Here is an 18,214-nt window from a genome sequence, read left to right as displayed (position 1 = left end):
TAGATATAATGAAGTAAAAAGAAAGATATTTTTAAATTCCATTTATGATTTTATCATAAAAATTACATACTTAGTTATCCACTTAATAATGATGATTTGAATACTTATATATCTAAAACTACAAGTCACTTTTGGAATAAAAGAAAACATTAGTGGGAAAATCATCCATATTCATGGATTGAAAAATTAACAGTTTTAATTTTTTATATATATTTTTATTCTTTTATAGAATCACCATGTGGAAAGTTACAAAGCTTTCAGTTTTAAGTCTCAGTTATACAATGCTCGAACACCCATCCCTTCACCAGTGCAAAGATTCCACCACCAAGAATCAAGGTATACCTCCCCCCACACCCCACCTCCCCAGCACCCCACCCCGCATGTGTAACTGGTAAATTTCACTTTACTTTCACTTTACTTTGATTACGCTCAATATTTCAACAAAAACTTCACTATTATTGATTTGGAGTTTCTCCCCCCTAAAGTTGACCTACTGAAAAGAAAACATTTGATAATTTGTTTTCCATTGCTGACAATGAAGAGATATGAGGTCGAGAGGCCACACTAGCAGCCGCATGGGTTTGGATTTCTGTATTTTAGTATTTTAGTAACTAAGTCCAGAGAAATATCTGCCAGAAATCACAACATTGTAAGCTTGTACCTCTCAGCTACTTTATATTCCACATATGAGTGCAATATTTCTATGTCTGTCTTTTTCTTGATGACTCATTTCACTCAGCATGATACTTTCCATGTTGATCCACTTATATGCAAATTTAATGACTTCATGTTTTCTGACAGCTATGTAGTATTCCATTGTGTAAATATACCCGAGTTTCTTTAGCCAATCATCTGTTTTCGGGCACTCTGGTTATTTCCATATTGTGTCTATTGTAAACAGTGCGGCAATGAACATGGAAAAGCAGATGTCATCTCTACTATACCTTTTTGTCTCTCTGGAATATATTCCCAGGAGTGCTATTGCTGGGTCAAATGGAAGCTCAATTTCTAACTTTTTGAGAATCGTCCACACTGTTTTCCAAAAGGGCAGAAACAGTCTGCATTCCCACCAACAGTGAAGGAGAGTCCCTTTCTCCCCACATCCACGCCAACATCGGTTGCTTTTTTTTGGGGGGGGGGCTGTGGGCCAGTCTCTGTGGTGTGAGATGATATCTCATTGTTGTTTTGATCTGCATCTCCCTGATGACTAGTGATGTTGAACATTTTCTCATGTGCCTCTGAGCCATTCGGATTTCTTCTTTGGGGCAGTTTCTGTTCATTTCATCACCCCATTTTTTGATTGGGTTGGCAGTTTTCTTCTTGTGGAGTTCAACAAGTGCATTGTATATCCTTGTTATCAACCCTTTGTCAGATGGGTACTGCATAAATATCCTTTCCCCTTCTGTAGATTGTCTTTGTATTTTGGCGACTGTTTCTTTTGAAGTGCAGAAGCTTCTTAGTTTGAGATAGTCTCATTTATTTATCTCCCTTTTCACTTGCTTGGCCAGTGGCGTGTCAGCTTTGAAGATACCGTTGGCTTCAATGTCGTGGAGGGTTTTGCCGACCTTGTCTTCAATGTACCTTAGGGATTCTGGTCTGATGTTGAGATCTTTAATCCATTTTGATCTGACTTTTGTACAGGGTGATAGGTGGAGGTCTAAGCCCATTTTTTTGCATGTAGCCATCCAGTTTTGCCAGAACAATTTGTTAAACATGCTTTCATTGGTCCACTTCACAGTTCTTGCTCCCTTATTAAAGATAAGATGATCATATATTTGGAGGGGGTGTGTGTCAGAAAATTCAACCCTGTTCCATTGGTCTGTAGCTCTGCCTTTGTTCCAGTACCATGCTGTTTTAATGACTACCACTTTGTAGTAGCGTTGGAAGTTGAGGAGGTTGATTCTTCCCATTTTCTTTTTCCCAAGATTGCTTTAGCTATTCGTGGGGGCTTATTGTTCCATATGAATTTCAGGAGTGCTTGCTCCATTTCTTTGAAGAATGTCAAGGGTATCCCTATAGGGATTGCATTGAATTTGTACAATGCTTTGGGGAGAATTGCCTTTGTGACAATGTTGATTCTTCCCGTCCATGAGCACAGGATATCTTTCCATTTCCTTGTGTCCTCTTTTATTTCCTGAAGTAATGTTTTGTAGTTTTCTTTATACAAGTCCTTTACCTCCTTTGTTAACCTGATTCCAAGGTACTTGATTTTTTGAGCTGCAATTGTGAACGGGATTGCTTTTCTCATGTAACTTTCTTCTCTCTTATTATTTGCATATAGGAAAGCATGGACTTTTGGGTATTGATTCTATAGCCTGCAACTTTACTATACGACTCTATTGTTTCTAGGAGTTACTTGGTAGAGGTTTTAGGGTTCTCTAGATATAGTATCATATCATCTGTGAATAGTGAGAGCTTGATTTCTTCCTTTCCTACCTGAATGCACTTAATATCTTTATCTTGCCTAATCGCTATTGCAAGTACTTCCAGTACTATATTGAACAGAAGTGGAGAGAGTGGGCATCCTTGTCTCGTCCCTGTTCTCAGAGGGAAGGCTCTTAGTTTTTCCCCATTGAGGACAATGCTTGCCACAGGCTTGTGATAAATGGCTTTGAGTATATTGAGGAAGGTGCCATCTATACCCATTTTGGCGAGCGTTTTCATCATAAACAGGTGCTGGATCTTGTCAAATGCTTTCTCTGCATCTATTTATATTATTATATGATTTTTATCTTTTCTTCTGTTGATACGATGGATTATGTTGATTGATTTCCAGATGTTAAACCATCCTTGCATTCCCGGGAAGAATCCCTCTGTCATAGTGTATGATCTTTTTGATGAGTTATTGAATTCTATTTGCTAATATTTTGTTGAGAATCTTTGCATCTGTGTTCATCAGGGATATTGGCCTGTAGTTTTCTTTTTTTGTGGTGTCCTTGTTTGCTTTTGGTATTAGGGAGATGTGAGCCTCATAGAAACTGTTTAGGAGGGTTTCTGTTTCTTCAATTTCCTGGAAAAGCTTGAGGAGGACTGGCAATATGTCCTCTTTAAATGTTTGGAAGAACTCGCTAGTGAATCAATCTGGACCTGGGTTTTTGTTTTTGGGAAGACTTTTGATTACCATTTCAATTTCCTTGATGTTATTTAGGCTATTCAGGTACTCCAGGTCTTCTTGGTTCAGCCTTGGGAGATTATAGGATTCGAGGAATTTATCCATTTCTTCTAGGTTCTCTTGTTTCATGGCATAGAGATTTTCAAAGTAGTCTCTTATGATCTTTTGAATTTCATTGGTTTCTGTTGCGATGTCCCCCTTTTCATTTATGATTCGGCTTATAAGGGTTTTCTCTCTCTCTTTCTTGTGAGTCTTGCTAGTGGTTTATCAATCTTATTTTCTCGAAGAACCAGCTATCTTTCTAATTGTCTTTTGGTTTTCCATGTCGTTAATTTCTGCTCTAAGTTTTATTATATCTTTCCTTCTGCCTGGTTTGGGCTCCTTTTGTTGGTCCTTTTCTAATGTCTTGAGCTGTGAAGTCAAGTTATTTATGTGTGCCCTTTCTTCCTTCCTGAGATATGCTTGTACGGCTATAAATTTTCCCCTTAAAACGGCTTTAGCTGCATCCCACAGGTTCTGGTATCTTGTGTCTTCATTCTCATTTGTTTCCAGGTACCTTTTGATTTCTTCCTTAATTTCCTTCCTGACCTACTCATTGTTCAACATCGAGCTATTTAATTTTCAGGTGTTTGATTTGGTTTTCTGCATCTGTCCATGATTAACTTTTATCTTCAGTGCATCATGGTCTGAAAATATAGCTGGTACAGTGTCTATCTTGTTGATTCTGTTGAGGTATGCTGTGTGGCCCAGCGCATGGTCTATTCTGGAAAATGTTCCATGTGCACTGGAAAAGAATGTGTATTCCTTTTTGGGGGGATATAAAGCCCTCTATAGATCTATTCGCCCTCTCTCTTCTATTTCTTCCTTCAAAGCCAGTATTTCCTTGGTGAGTTTTAATCTTCTTGATCTGTCCAGAGGAGACAGGGCGGTGTTGAAGTCTCCAACTACAATTGTGTTGTTCACAATGTCCTTCTTAAGGTCTCTTAGCAGCTGTTGTTGGTATTTAGCTGGTCCCTCACTGGGTGCGTAGACATTTAGGAGTGTGATTTCTTCCTGATGTACATATCCCATGATTAATAAAAAGTGGCCTTCACTATCCCTTCTAATCTTTTTCAACCTGAAGTCTATGTTGTCCGATACTAGTAAAGCCATGCCAGCTTTCTTGAGGGAGTTGTTTGCTTGCAGGTTTGTTTTCCATCCATTGACTTTGAGGCTGTGTTTGTTCTGGCTATTCAGATGTGTTTCTTACAGGCAGCAGAATGTGGGTTCAGTCTCTGAATCCATTTTGCCAGTCTGTGTCTCTTAATTGGTGAATTTAGACCATTGACATTAAGGGAGATTGTTGTTATGGGATTTTGTGCCATCTTTGTGCAAGGGTTTGTCGCGCTTTTAGGGGTTGTTCTTGTCTTACAATAACCCCTTTAGTGCTTCTTTTAGGTTTGGTTTGAGTCTATGAAGTTCCTGAGCTGTTGTTTATCCCCAAAGTAGTGTATGATTCCTTGGAATTTGAATGAGAGTTTGGCCGGATAAAGTATTCTTGTTGAAGCGTTGATTTCATTGAGTTTTTTCACTGTGTTCCACCATTGCCTTCAGGCTTAGAGGGTTTCCTCTGATAGATCTGCTGTGAATCTAAGGGGTGCTCCTTTGTATGCGATTTCCTTCTTGGACCTTGCTGCTTGCAGTATTGTGTCTCTCTGGATAACGTCCATCATTGTAACTATGATATGTCTTGGGGTTTTTCTGTTAGGATCTCTTTTAGCTGGCACCCTTTGGGTGCCTTGAATCTGAATGCTCGCATTCTCCAACTGTGGGAACTTATCAGCAATGATTTTTTGACTGTCTTTTTCGTTGAGGTTGGTTCCCTGTCCTTCTGGTAGTCCAATGATTCTAATGTTGTTCCTCTTGAAATCATCCCCTAGGACTCTGATTCTGGCTAGAGCTGTTTTGCGGTCTCTTGCCATGGTTTGTTGTTGCCTGTAGGCTTCTTGCTGCTCATCTTCAAGCATTCTGATTCTGTCTTCCGCTGCAGTCATCCTATTGTTGAGGGCAGCCTGAGATTTTTTGATTTCATGTACCGAATCCTTCATTTCTTTTTGTAGTTTTTTTTTTTTTCTGCTCTCATTTCTTCCCGTATTTTATTGTTTCTGCCAGGTCCCCCTTTATGTTGTCAATCTTTGCATTGAGTTCACTGAACATGTTGAGGATTTCAACTCTGAATTCTTTATCAGAGAGGTCAAGTTTGTAGGATATGCCAGTTGAGGTTTCTGGACTCCTTTGATCGTCTTCTGCTTGCAATGGGGATTTTCGCTGTTTCTTCATGTTGTTGTGGTGGTACGGAAGAGGGACCTTGAAGATGAGTATCCCTGTTTCCTCTTGTTGTGAAAAAAGAATTGTGGATAGGCTCAGTCAATGGTGGTTGCCTTTTTTATTTCCTGCTTGTAGAACCTGGTCTCTCACTGAGATGTTCCTTCAATCCTTCTGTGAAGACTTGTGTTTTATTGTCCTACTGTTTGCGAATAGCTAGGATGTAAATGTTGGACACGATGCTGAGGAACTGTCTGCTGCTGTGTTAGCGTTGGCTGGCCGGAAAAGAGGCCATGCCCACTTTATTAGGCCACGCCCTTACGATTAGGCCATGCCCCTATCGCACAGGCCTACAGTGGTCAAGGTGCTGGGGATGGAGACAGAACGGCTGTGGCTCTTGGGGTTGGCGTGCCAGCCTCTCGGCCGGCAGTCCGGAGGAAAGGGCAACAGTTTTAATTTTTTTTTAAATTTTATTGAATCACCATGTGGAGGGTTACATAGTTCTCAGGATTATGTCAGTTATACAATACTCAAATGCCCTTCCCTTCACCAGTGCCCCTATTCCATCACCAACCACCCCAGTATACCTCCCGCCGCTTCCCGCCCCCCCGTCCCCGCCTTTGTAAGTGATAAGTTTCACTTCATTTACGCTTTATCTTGGTTACATTCTATGTTTCAACACATAACTCACTATTGTTGCTGGGGTTTCCCCCCAAAAAGAAAAAGACAGTCCTATTGTCAAGGAATCATTTGATAGTTCTCCATTGCTGAGAATGTAGAGATATCAACTCCCACTGTTTGTTACATAACTTTTCTATTTTTTTCCCCCTCGTCCGGCGCCACCAAGTTCACGCCTGTTTAGTATTCACCACGCTGCCTGACAAAGGGAAAAAAAAAACGAAAAAGATGGTTATTTCCCGTCATCAGCCGGCGTGGGGCTCTGGCTTAGTTGATAGTCTGGTAGAAAGTCTGCAGTTTCTGGAACCAAAAGTAGTGCACTGGTATCGGCCCCGGCTTGAGATTCCACCAGCGTCCCGCTGTTCCATGTACATAATACTTTATTCCCTTGTATCCCATTCCCATGCCACCAGGTCCATGTCAACTTAATGGACATCATACTATGGTTAACGCCACGCCGCGTTTCTTCCTGAGAAAGAAGGATATTTCTTCTCAGCTGGCATGGGTATATGGCTTAGTTCAATCTAGAGAGATGGCTACCACTTTGGTTGCCTTCAATATTTCAACAAAAAACTTACTATTCTTGTTCGGGTTTCCCACCAAAGTCCGACCCGTTAAAAAGGAACCATTTCATATTGCTGATGATTAGATGACATTAGGTCAGTGAGGGTACAGTTACAGATTCACATATTTTTGTTCTTGTTTTTCCCTCATGCAATGTTTAAGAGCCCATCCCTCCACCAGTGCTCATTCTCCGTTACCAATGAACCCAGTATCCCTCCTACCCCAAAATACAGATTTTGGGTTTCTGTATAAAGTCCAGGGAAAATTCTGCCTGAAATTCTATTGCTACAATCTTTTACCCTTTTATGGTGCTCATAAGATGGGAAAACCTAGAGAAATACCGGGCCCCCGCAGGGGCGGCCTGGTGGAAACACTCAGTTCACATACTGCAAGTTGTTCAGTGTGCTGCTGGTGTCCAAAGCAGCTCCCTTGTCCTCGTCGGTCATACTGGAGCGGCGGGTGCGGCGAAGTGGGGACAGTTTTAATTTTTACCCAAAGAATTAACAAGCATTAAACAGTGTCAATGCAATCCAAACCAAAATTACAATATCATCATTCAGAGACAGAAAAATCTACCATATTTTTATGAATTTTATAAATATACTTCATGTGTTTGCTTTGGCAGCACATGTACTAAAATTGGAACTATACTCAGAAAAATATACTCCATGATATCCAAAAATTCTTAGAAAAAATTAGGGGCATTATATGTGGAATACAACTCTACAATTTTAAGTTATACTATAAATTCAAAGCAATAAAAACAATGTGGGTGTTGAATTCAAGCAGATACATTTTGTAACCTGTGAAAAAATCATTTTATAATGGAGAGCAATTTACAACAAAAAAGTATAAATGACTTATTGCGTAAACTGTCAATCACATACAAAAGAATGGAATGGGACTACTATCTCAAAGTGTAAGTCAAATGGTTAACTCAAAATGAAAGCCTTCTTCTCTATAACTTACTTTTTATTTGCTTTATTCTTTCAAAATTTCATTGCAATATTTTTGTCAATTTTTTAATACTTATAGATTTTGATATTTATAGGCTGAAACTGATAAAACTTGTAAGGAGCTGTGCATGAAAATACAAACCACCCCATCTATCCCTCCATAAAATTCTTTTGTTTCCCAAGGATTTCATGGAGAGTGTAACATGTTTAAAGCAAGACTTTATTTAGGAATGTAAAGGAAATAAATATACTACTGTTTGTTTTTTTTTTTGTATGGGGGAGGCAGGTATCACCAGCTGTGCTTAGGGCTTATTCCTGGCTCTGTGCTCAGAATTACTCCTGCTGGATTTGGAGAGACATATTGGATGCCTGGGATCAAGTCTAGGTCAGCTGTTTACAAGGCAAACAACCTACTCATTGTACAGATTCAGCCCCATTACTGAGATTTTATATACTACATGGTTTCATACTATGTGGAGTTTCATACTCTTAGATTTGCTAGAGCAGGAGCAGGCACCAGTAAGGAACGTCTCCATTGTGAGACTTATTGTTACTGTTTTTAGCATATCAAATACACCATAGGTGGCTTGCCAGGCTCTGCCATGCGGGCCACATACTTTCTGTAGCTTGCCGAGCTCTCTGAGAGAGGCAGAGGAATCAAACCCAGGTCGTTCCCATGCAAAGCAAAGACCCTCCCCTCTGTGCTATTGCTCCAGTCTAGAGTTTCATACTACATGATTTTATATGCTAAGGTATTATGATGATCATGTGATAATTTAGCGTTCACTAAGAGATTATCAGTGAGTTACAGATGCATAAAATCCCTTGTTATACAAAATTTTACCATAAATTGGGGCAGATGGCTTACTTGGAGCCTCACTGGTTGACATTGTGGTAGCAATACTTACCCTTCTCCACCCTGTCTCATGTTCTCATGACCTCACACATATAATATATATGTATATATATGCATATATACATATATATGAACTATATATGTATATATACATATATATAAACTTTAAATCTTCTCAAAAATTTGACAGCTACTTAAATGCTTATTATTGCCTTTTTATTTATTTTCTTACATGAAACAACATTATGAGTATTTGGTATGTTTTAGGATATTCCATTAATCTATGAATGTTATGAATTTTATCTATTTCTTTTTTTCTTGTGTTCCTTATACATAATAATCTATTATTACACAGAAGTACTTTTTCATGCGTGCTAAAATTGTTCAGATGGACATTGATAGCAAATTTTTATTTGTAATTTTATTTTAAATTATTTTTTTATTAAAATGCCATGATTTACAAAGTTCTTCATTATACAAACATTTAGAGCATTTAGTGTTCCAACACCATGAGTGTGACCTTGCCTCCACCAATATCCCCTGTTTCCCTCCAAATCCCAAACTACCCTCTTAGGCATGTAACAAATTTGCTTTATATTTCTTATTCCAACAAAACTTTAGAACTAGCAAAGAGAATTATAAAATAGATCATAAGAACTAATTAGTGATTTCCCTATGATTTTGATCTACGTAAATTGAAAACCAGAACTATTTAATACAATAGAATAAAATGCCTATTATCATTCATATATATGCATATTTATATATATGTTTTCAACTCCTGAAACTTAAGTATATTACATTAAATTTTTATTTTACACTTGTATCTCATTATGGTAATAACCATGTCCCAATGTCATTAATAAAAATGTTAAAGCAATTCTGTGTCAATACATTTTGGAGTTTACTTGGAATAGGTATCACTGGTATCACTTGACATCCCGTTGATCTTCAATTTGCTCAAGCGGGCGCCAATAACGTCTCCATCCGTCCCTGTCTCGTGCTAGTGCAGCCCAATGACATCAGGCACACGAAGGGCCTCAAACTGTTCATTCAGGGTTTTGAAAAAGAAATCTGACCATCTCGTTGGTGGGCGGTCACACAGTCTTTGGACGTCCTGTGGAATCCAGTTGGTAACAGTTCTAGTCCAGCAATCCTCTCTGAATCACAGTATGTGTCCGGCCCATCTGATTTTTGGCGCCTTGGCAAACGAGACAGCATCCCTGATTTTTGACGGTTGATGGAGGTTGGAACTCTGAATTCCTTCTCTCACTTGAGTGAAACGTGATACTCCAAGCATAGCTCTTTCCATTCCTCTTTGTGAGACCCAAATAGTGTTCTCATCATGTTTGCATAGGGCCCAGGTTTCTGAGGCATATGTTATTGCACTAACTAACACTAACACTAACATATGGAATAGGTAAGGATTGCATATATAACATTCCCCCTTATAATTTATATAAACACAGTAGCTTACAAAGATACTCATGATGATATTTTACAGGCATTCAATATTTCAACACCAATCCCACCAACGATTACACCTTCCCTCTACCATTGTCTCCAATTTCCCAAACACCCCTTAAGCCTGGCTCATGTCAAGCCATCTATAATTAATTTACATTGCTTGTTATCAATAATCTGCAACTAGAATGATCAAAAGACATTTTCTTAGAATAAAGTTAATGAAAAAATGTTGTATCTCACCATGGAGCCATTAAGTACTTTATACAAATTACTCAAGTGTTTCAGGTTAAGTCTTCTGTGTTTTGTTTTATTTATAGAGATTTGTTGCCTTTTACATTGCATCCCATCCAATCTGGTTTGCTCGTACTGGTTTATCAGCATTGTATATTTTGAGATGTTGCTCCAGGAAGTATGGAATTTTTAATAGGCTGGTACAGCTGGAGTTAAATTTTGATTGGGTGGCAGCAGTGGGTTGTTTGCATGACTGCTGGAAGTAAAGAGAGATGGGGGTAGGTAGCCTATCCTGACTCTGGGAAAACCTGAATATTTCAGTCACAAAACCTGTACAACTGAATTTCTCAGCATATTAACTTCCAGGTGAGACTTGGTCTTGAGGCGGTAACTTTAGGCATATGGCATGAAGGTGATTTTGGAGTGAGGAAATAATCGATTGCCAGTGTGGGCCAGCCCAGAGCCCCACCAAGGTGCTCCAGACCCATGTGTTTTCAGGTATCCAGAAAACGTCGTATGCAACTTGTTATTTCAGTTATTTTAAATATGAGAATATTACATATATATTTGTATGCAAAGCTAAAGGATGAATGAATTTATATAGTACATACATTCCTTGCAATATGAATGGTGATGAGTCATGGGGTTGGGGATTGGACTTCTAGGAAGAAACTAAGTGTGCATATTGGAGGGTTGAGGGTGAGGTATGTAGAGAAGAATTGATATCTGTGAGTAGATGCAGTTATGCAATTCTTGGTGAACACTGACACAGGGCACATCTAAGTTTGAGCTGAAAAGGGGAATTGGGCCAGCACCATTTGTTAAAGAGGCTTTCCTTGCTCCACTTCACATCTCTTGCTTCCTTATCAAAGATTAGATGATCATACATTTGGGGTTGTGTGTGGGGATATTAAACCCTGTTCCATTGGTCTTCAGCTCTGCCTTTGTTCCAGTACCATGCTGTTTTAATTGTTACCGCTTTGTAGTAGAGTTTAAGGTTGTGGAGGGTGATACCTCCCATCATCTTTTTCCCAAGAATTGTTTTAGCTATCCGTGGGCGTTTATTGCTCCATATAAATTTCAGGATTGCTTGATCCGTTTCTTTGAAGAATGACATGGGTATCCTTGTAGGGATCGTGTTGTATCTGTATAATGCTTTGGGGAGTATTGCCATTTTGACAATGTTTATTCTCCCTATCCATGAGCAGGGGATATGTTTCTATTTCCTCATGTCCTCTTTTATTTCATGGAGTAGGGTTTTATAGTTTTCTTTGTAGAGGTCTTTTACTTCTTTAGTTATGCTGATTCCAAGGTATTTGATTTTCTGGGGCACGATTGTGAACAGGATTGCTTTTTCATGTCCCTTTCCTCTGTCTCATTGTTTGAATATAGGAAGGACATGGATTTTTGGGTACTGATTTTATAGCCTGCGACTTTACTGTACAGATCAATTGTTTCTAAGAGTTTTTTACTAGAGATTTTAGGCTTCGCTAGGTATAGAATCATATCATCTGTGAATAGTGAGAGCTTGATTTCTTCCTTTCCGATCTGAATCCTCTTAATATCTTTTTCTTGCTTGATGGCTATTGCTAATACTTCCAGTAATATATTAAAGAGAAGTGGTGAGAGTGGGCATCCTTGTCTTGTCCCCGATCTTAGAGGAAAGGCCCTACACTGCTGGTGGGAATGCCGACTAGTTCAGCCCTTTTGGAAAACAATATGGACGATTCTCAGAAAATTAGAGGTTGAGCTCCCATTGGACCCAGCAATACCATTTCTGGGAATATATCCCAGAATAGCCAAAAAGTATAGTCAAAATGACATCTGCACTTATATGTTCATCGCAGCACTGTTTACAATAGCCAGAATCTGGAAAAAACCCGAGTGCCCTAGAACAGATGACTGGTTGAAGAATCTCTGGTACATCTAAACAATGGAATACTACGCAGCTGTTAAAAAAATGAGGTCATGATGTTTGCATATAAGTGGATCAGCATGGAAAGTATCATGCTAAGTGAAATTATTCAGAAAGAGACAGGCATAGAAAGATTGCACTCATCTGTGGAATATAGAATAATAGACTATAAGACTAACACCCAAGATTAGTAGAAATATGTACCAGGAGGTTGTCTCCATGGCTTGGAGGCTGGTCTCTCATTCTGGGCAACTCAGAGAAGGGAACACCAAGTAAAATGTGGTCAGAGGTCATGCGGGGGAAGGGTGATGCGTGCCGAATATAGACTAGAGAATGAACACAATGGCCACTCAACACCTTTATTGCAAACCACAACACCTAATCAGAGAGAGAGAGATCAAAAGGGAATACTCTGCCACAGTGGTAGTGTGGGGTTGGGGGAGACGGGACAGGGGAAGGTGGGAGAGATGCTGGGTTTACTGGTGGTAGAGAATGGGCACTGGTGAAGGGATGGGTTCTCGAACTTTTTATGGGGGAAACATGAGCACAAAAATGTATAAATCTGTAACTGTACCCTCACGTTGATTCACTAATTAAAAGTAAATAATTTATTTTAAAAAAGAAAAGGGGAATTGGAAGTTATTTCTCACACATCTGTGGAATAGGCAGATGATTGTGGCATGTAAAGGGGAGGGAAATCTCAGAGTGCTTTTTGAGAGGAGTTTTATGTTTTATAAACAGCAGTGTTACTTTTGTCGCAGTGTTTGAGATGCAGTCCAGAGATTTTTTTCATGTGTTATAGCCTTTAACTTATATCTTGACAATATCTGAGTAGATTTAATCACAGTGATTAACAGCTTTGCCCCTCCTTTCCCTATTCCAACTAAACCTGAGTTCCTTCATAATATCCTAGTGTTTTAGACATTAAATTAACACTTGAATCAGAATTTAAATAAGGTACATATAATTTCAATGACTTCAAAGTCTATTTTAATCTATAAGAATTGCCATATTTCTTTAATTCTTTTGTGATTTACTTAATGACAACATAAATAGGTGTTAGTGTAAATTTTTTCTGTAAAATTTATTATACTTTAGGTAACTTCCACTTCAGATCAATCACACTCTCTTCTTCCTGCCCCTCTGAAAGAACTCTCACGCCGGCTCCGTCCAGCCTGGGGAAGTGCCAGGGCAGGGGTCCCGCACTAAGCCTCCTGCACGCTGTTTTAGCCAGCCCCTTCCTATCGCCAGGTCACAAATCCCTATGACCTACTACTCGAAGAACAACCTGGCCATCTCAATCACTATATGCCTATAAGCCAGTAACTCATCCTAATTCCAGAAAAAGTGTCAGGAATACAACTAGGTACACAATGCCCCCATAAACAGACCATTGCCTCAAGCTTTGACAAGAAGCCCTACATAAACTAGGAAGATCGCAGTAATGTAAGGAACTATTCTAGAAGGGGGAAAAGATTACTGTTATCCATTTAGCTCCACTACAATCCCATCCTGGAGCAAGAGGAATAGTGATATAGAATAGGGAGTTTTCACCTCTATTGTTCCATAACAACATGAAGAAACATCGAAAAAAGCCTCCACAAACAGAAAATGAAGAGATTCCAGAAACCTCAATACAGGTCACCCACAAATACAACCTCCTCTCGGATAAAGAATTCAGAGAAGAAATTGTCAAGATGGTCGAGAAACTCAAAGCAACCATGGAACGGACAACCAATAAACTAAGAGAGGATATGAAGACAACCATGGAACGAACAGTCAATAAACTAAGGGAGAATATGAACATAGCCTTGGAATAGACCACCAACAAAATACAGGAAGAAATGAGAGCAGAAATTTCAAACCTATGAACAGAAGTCACAAAGTTCAAGGAATCGGCAGATGAAATAAAAAGCTCAGTAGTAGCCCTATACAGTAGAATGACTGCAGCAGAAGACAGAATCAGTGAGCTTGACGATGACTGCACAAAGCTTACAAACAACAATAAATAATGGCAAAAGACCTCAAAATGGCTCTAGGGTGAATCAGAGTCCTAGAAGATGACCTCAAAAGGAACAACATAAGAATCATGAGATTACCAGAAGCACAGGGAACTAATCCTAGTGATAAAAAACACAGTTAAAGACATCATTGCTGAGAAATTCCCAGAACTGGATTATGTGGGCATCCAGATCCAAGGAGCCCGAAGGGTGCCAACTAAAAGGGACCCCAACAAAAAAAACTCCAAGGCATATCATAGTCACAATGATGGATGCTGCGGATAGAGACACAATACTGCAAGCAGCAAGGTCAAAGAAAGAAATCACATACAAAGGATCACCCCTTAGATTTACAGCAGACCTATCAGAGGAAACCCTCCAAGCCCGAAGACAATGGTCGGATATAGTGAAAAAGCACAACAAAATGAACATCTCACTAAGATTACTCTATCTGGCTAAACTCTCACTTAAACTCGAAAGAACCATACACTATTTCTCAGGTAAACAACAACTCAGGAACTTCATAGACTCAAGACCAAACCTAAAAGAAGGTCTAAAGGGACTGCTGTAAGACAATGAAAAACCCTAACAAGAACAACAAACCCTACAGAAAGATGGCACATAATCCCATGACAATAATCTCTCTCAATGTCAATGGGCTAAATGCACCAATCAAGAGACACAGAGTAGCAAAATGGATTCAGCAACTAAACCCAACTTTCTGCTGCCTATAAGAAACACACCTGAAAAGTCAGAGAAAACACAGACTCAAAGTCAAAGGATGGAAAACAATCATACAAGCAAACAACTCCCTCAAAAAAGCTGGGGTGGCCTTACTAGTATCGGGCAACATAGATTTCAGACTGAAAAAGATTAGAAGGGACAGTGACGGTCATTTTCTATTCATCAAGGGATACGTACAACAGGAAGAAATCACACTCTTAAACGTATATGCACCTAATGAGCTACCAGCTAAATATTTAAACTCCTAACAAACTTTAAGGAGGACATCACTAGCACCACAATAGTAGTCGGAGAATCGAATACCTGGAAATTAAACAATTCCCTGTTGAACAGCGAGTGGATCAAAAAGAAATCAAGGAAGAGATCAAAAGATACCTCAAAACAAATGAGAATGAAGACACAAGCTACCAGAACCTATGGGACGCAGCTAAAGCTGTGTTAAGGGGAAAAGTTATAGCCCTGCAAGCATTCCTCAGGAGGGAGGAAAGGGCCTACATAGAGAGCTTGACTTCACAGCTCACAATATTAGAAAAGGACCAGCAAAAGGAACCCAAGCCAGATCGAAGGAAAGAAATAATAAAGCTTAGAGCAGAAATTGACTATAGGGAAACCCAAAAGACAATCCGAAAGCACAATAAAACAAAAAGCTGGTTCTTTGAGAAAGTAAACAAGATTGACAAATTGCTAGCAAGACTCACAAAGAAAGGAGATAGAACCTTAATAAACTGAATCAGAAATGAAAAGGGGGATATCACAACAGAAACCAATGAAATTCAAAAGATCATCAGAGACTACTTTGAAAATCTCTATGCCATGAAACTAGAGAACCTAAAAGAAAACGACAAACTCTGAATATATTTAGTTAATGCCTAAACTGAGAATCTTGGATCCTGAAAACCATGAATGAAAGCAGTTTCTTGAGGATCAGAGAGATAGTACAGTATGTAGATAATCTGCCTAGCATTCAACCAACCTTGATCAAATGTGTGGCATCCCCTGAGCCTCTCCAGTAGTGTTCCCTGAATTCAGAGTCGAAAACCAAAAATATTTGGTAAACAGAATTTACTTCTCAAACTTACCAAAATTCTTTCACTTTTATGCATATTATTTATTGTTATTCTTTTCTTTCTTTCTTTTTTTTTTTTTTTTGCCTTTTGGGTCACACCCGGCAATGCACAGGGGTTACTTCTGGCTTTGCACTCAGGAATTACTCCTGGCGTTGCTCGGGGAACCATATGGGATGCTGGGAATTGGACCCGGGTTGGCCGCGTGCAAGGCAAATGCCCTACCCACTGTGCTATCGCTCCAGCCCCTATTGTTATTCTTAAGAACAGATTTTGTTTTTTTTGGTTTTTATTCTTTTTTAAATAATTTTTTAAATTTTATTGAATCACCGTGAGATAGTTAGAAGCTTTCATGTTTGGGCTAGAATGTCACAATGATCAAACACCCATCCCTCCACCAGTGCACATTCCCCACCACCAATATCCCAGATATACCCCCTTTCCCACCCTCCCTCTGCCTCTATGGCAGACAGTATTCCCCATACTCTCTCTCTCTCTCTCTCTCTCTCTCTCTCTCTCTCTCTCTCTCTCTCTCTCTCTCTCTCCTTTTGGGCATTATAGCTTGCAATACAGACACTGAGAGTTCATAATGTTTGGTCCATTATCTACTTTCGGCATACATCTCCCATCCCAACTGGTTCCTCCAGCCATCATTTTCTTAGTGATTACCCTTCTCTATTCCATCTGCCTTCTCTCCTCCACTCATGAAGCAGTTTTCCAGCTATGGGGCAATCCCCCTGATTTTGAAGCACAAGTTTCTTTCAAATATTCCAAATAATTTTACTATTACAGTAATCCTGTGATATTAGTAAGTTTCGATGAAGTTAGTTTTTAGTATCATAGCTTCAGGTCCTAAAATTGTTAGTTGAAACCGAGTCTGCTCAATTTTATCAATTCAATTCACTTTGTCAAGCCCTGAACTAATCTCTAAATGAAATGAATATGGTTTTCCTTTCTTTCGACAGTGGCAAGATGAATAAGTTAGACTATGACTAATAGTTTAAGAGAAATAAGATTTTTATGTGAGATTTACATAAAAATGTACCAAATGTTAGAGGGACTAAGTAAAGCTCATAAAAATCTTTACCTACACTTCCAGATTGAGGATTTAATTCACAATAAAATGTGTTTATACAATAAAATTTTAAATAAGGTTTTTATCTAATGTAATTTCTGACCAACTAAATAATGTTTTGTGTGAATTTAAGATACTTCTAAAACCCATTTAATGTTTTATTCCCTCACAGCATTTTGTTCAATTATTTTTTTTGAAATGGTTATTTAAGAAATTCCATACTATTTCCCCCTTATTGGGCATAAAAATAAATCCCTCTTTCCTAGAGATTTATATTTTAACTTGTCACAATTAAAAAAAAAGCAGAATAAAGGAGAGTCTTTTTCTTTTCTTTTTGTGAGGTACACATTCATTCTAAAATTGCCTTCAGTGACAAATTCTTTTCATTCTTAATCCCTCATAGAAAACCTTAGTGAACTGAAAGTGTCAGGTGCTTTGAGGAATAAGGTGATCTTGGCTTTGCACATAAAAAAGCCTCTTTTAAAAAGGGAAATGATGAAGTTATGGGAGGGAACCTGATGGAGGGAAATTGACACTGGTGGTGGGATCAGTGCAGCAATATAGTATGCCTGAAACTAAACTATTAAAAGCTTTATAAGTCACAGTAAATTTAATATTTCTTAATCATGATGGAAATAAATTTAAAAATGAAGTAATGATAACATGGATACCCTTTAGATTTTATTTATAAATTAAATAAAATAAAAATATTTTGATTTTTAATATATTAAAAATAATTATAATTAATTTGTCACCTGAAGTAACTCTTGATTTTTTATTGTTTTAAAAATCCATAGAAGAAAAGAAGAATGCATACCATTTTGTTATGACCAGAAGATTAGAATGGCTGAAGAATTCTGGCACTCTAGATGAGTATTGCAGAGCAGTAATAGGAATGCAAAACAATGATATGCACTAAAACACAAAAATAGCCAGGACTCAATATACCCCCAATACTAGAATACACATCAAAAATATGCAAGGGCCTTTGTTGAATCCCTGGTCTCAAGAGATTTCCCCATCCTCCATAACCATTCTCTATAAACTTGGTGACAATGAGCACTGCAGCACTGACTGAAGAACCAGGGTAGATAATGGTCCTGAGTCCCCTGAGATAGTCTGTGATTATTTTCCCTATTTGAAAAATGAAATGAGATAGCTTATATGTTTGAAATAATGCTATGTTTATATAAAACATGTTATATTTTTATATGGCATGTTTTATATTTATATTTTAATAATAATGTT

Source organism: Sorex araneus, chromosome 2 (genome assembly GCF_027595985.1).
Source record: "Sorex araneus isolate mSorAra2 chromosome 2, mSorAra2.pri, whole genome shotgun sequence".
Classification (NCBI taxonomy): Eukaryota; Metazoa; Chordata; class Mammalia; order Eulipotyphla; family Soricidae; genus Sorex; species Sorex araneus.
This window is presented reverse-complemented; position numbering follows the sequence as displayed.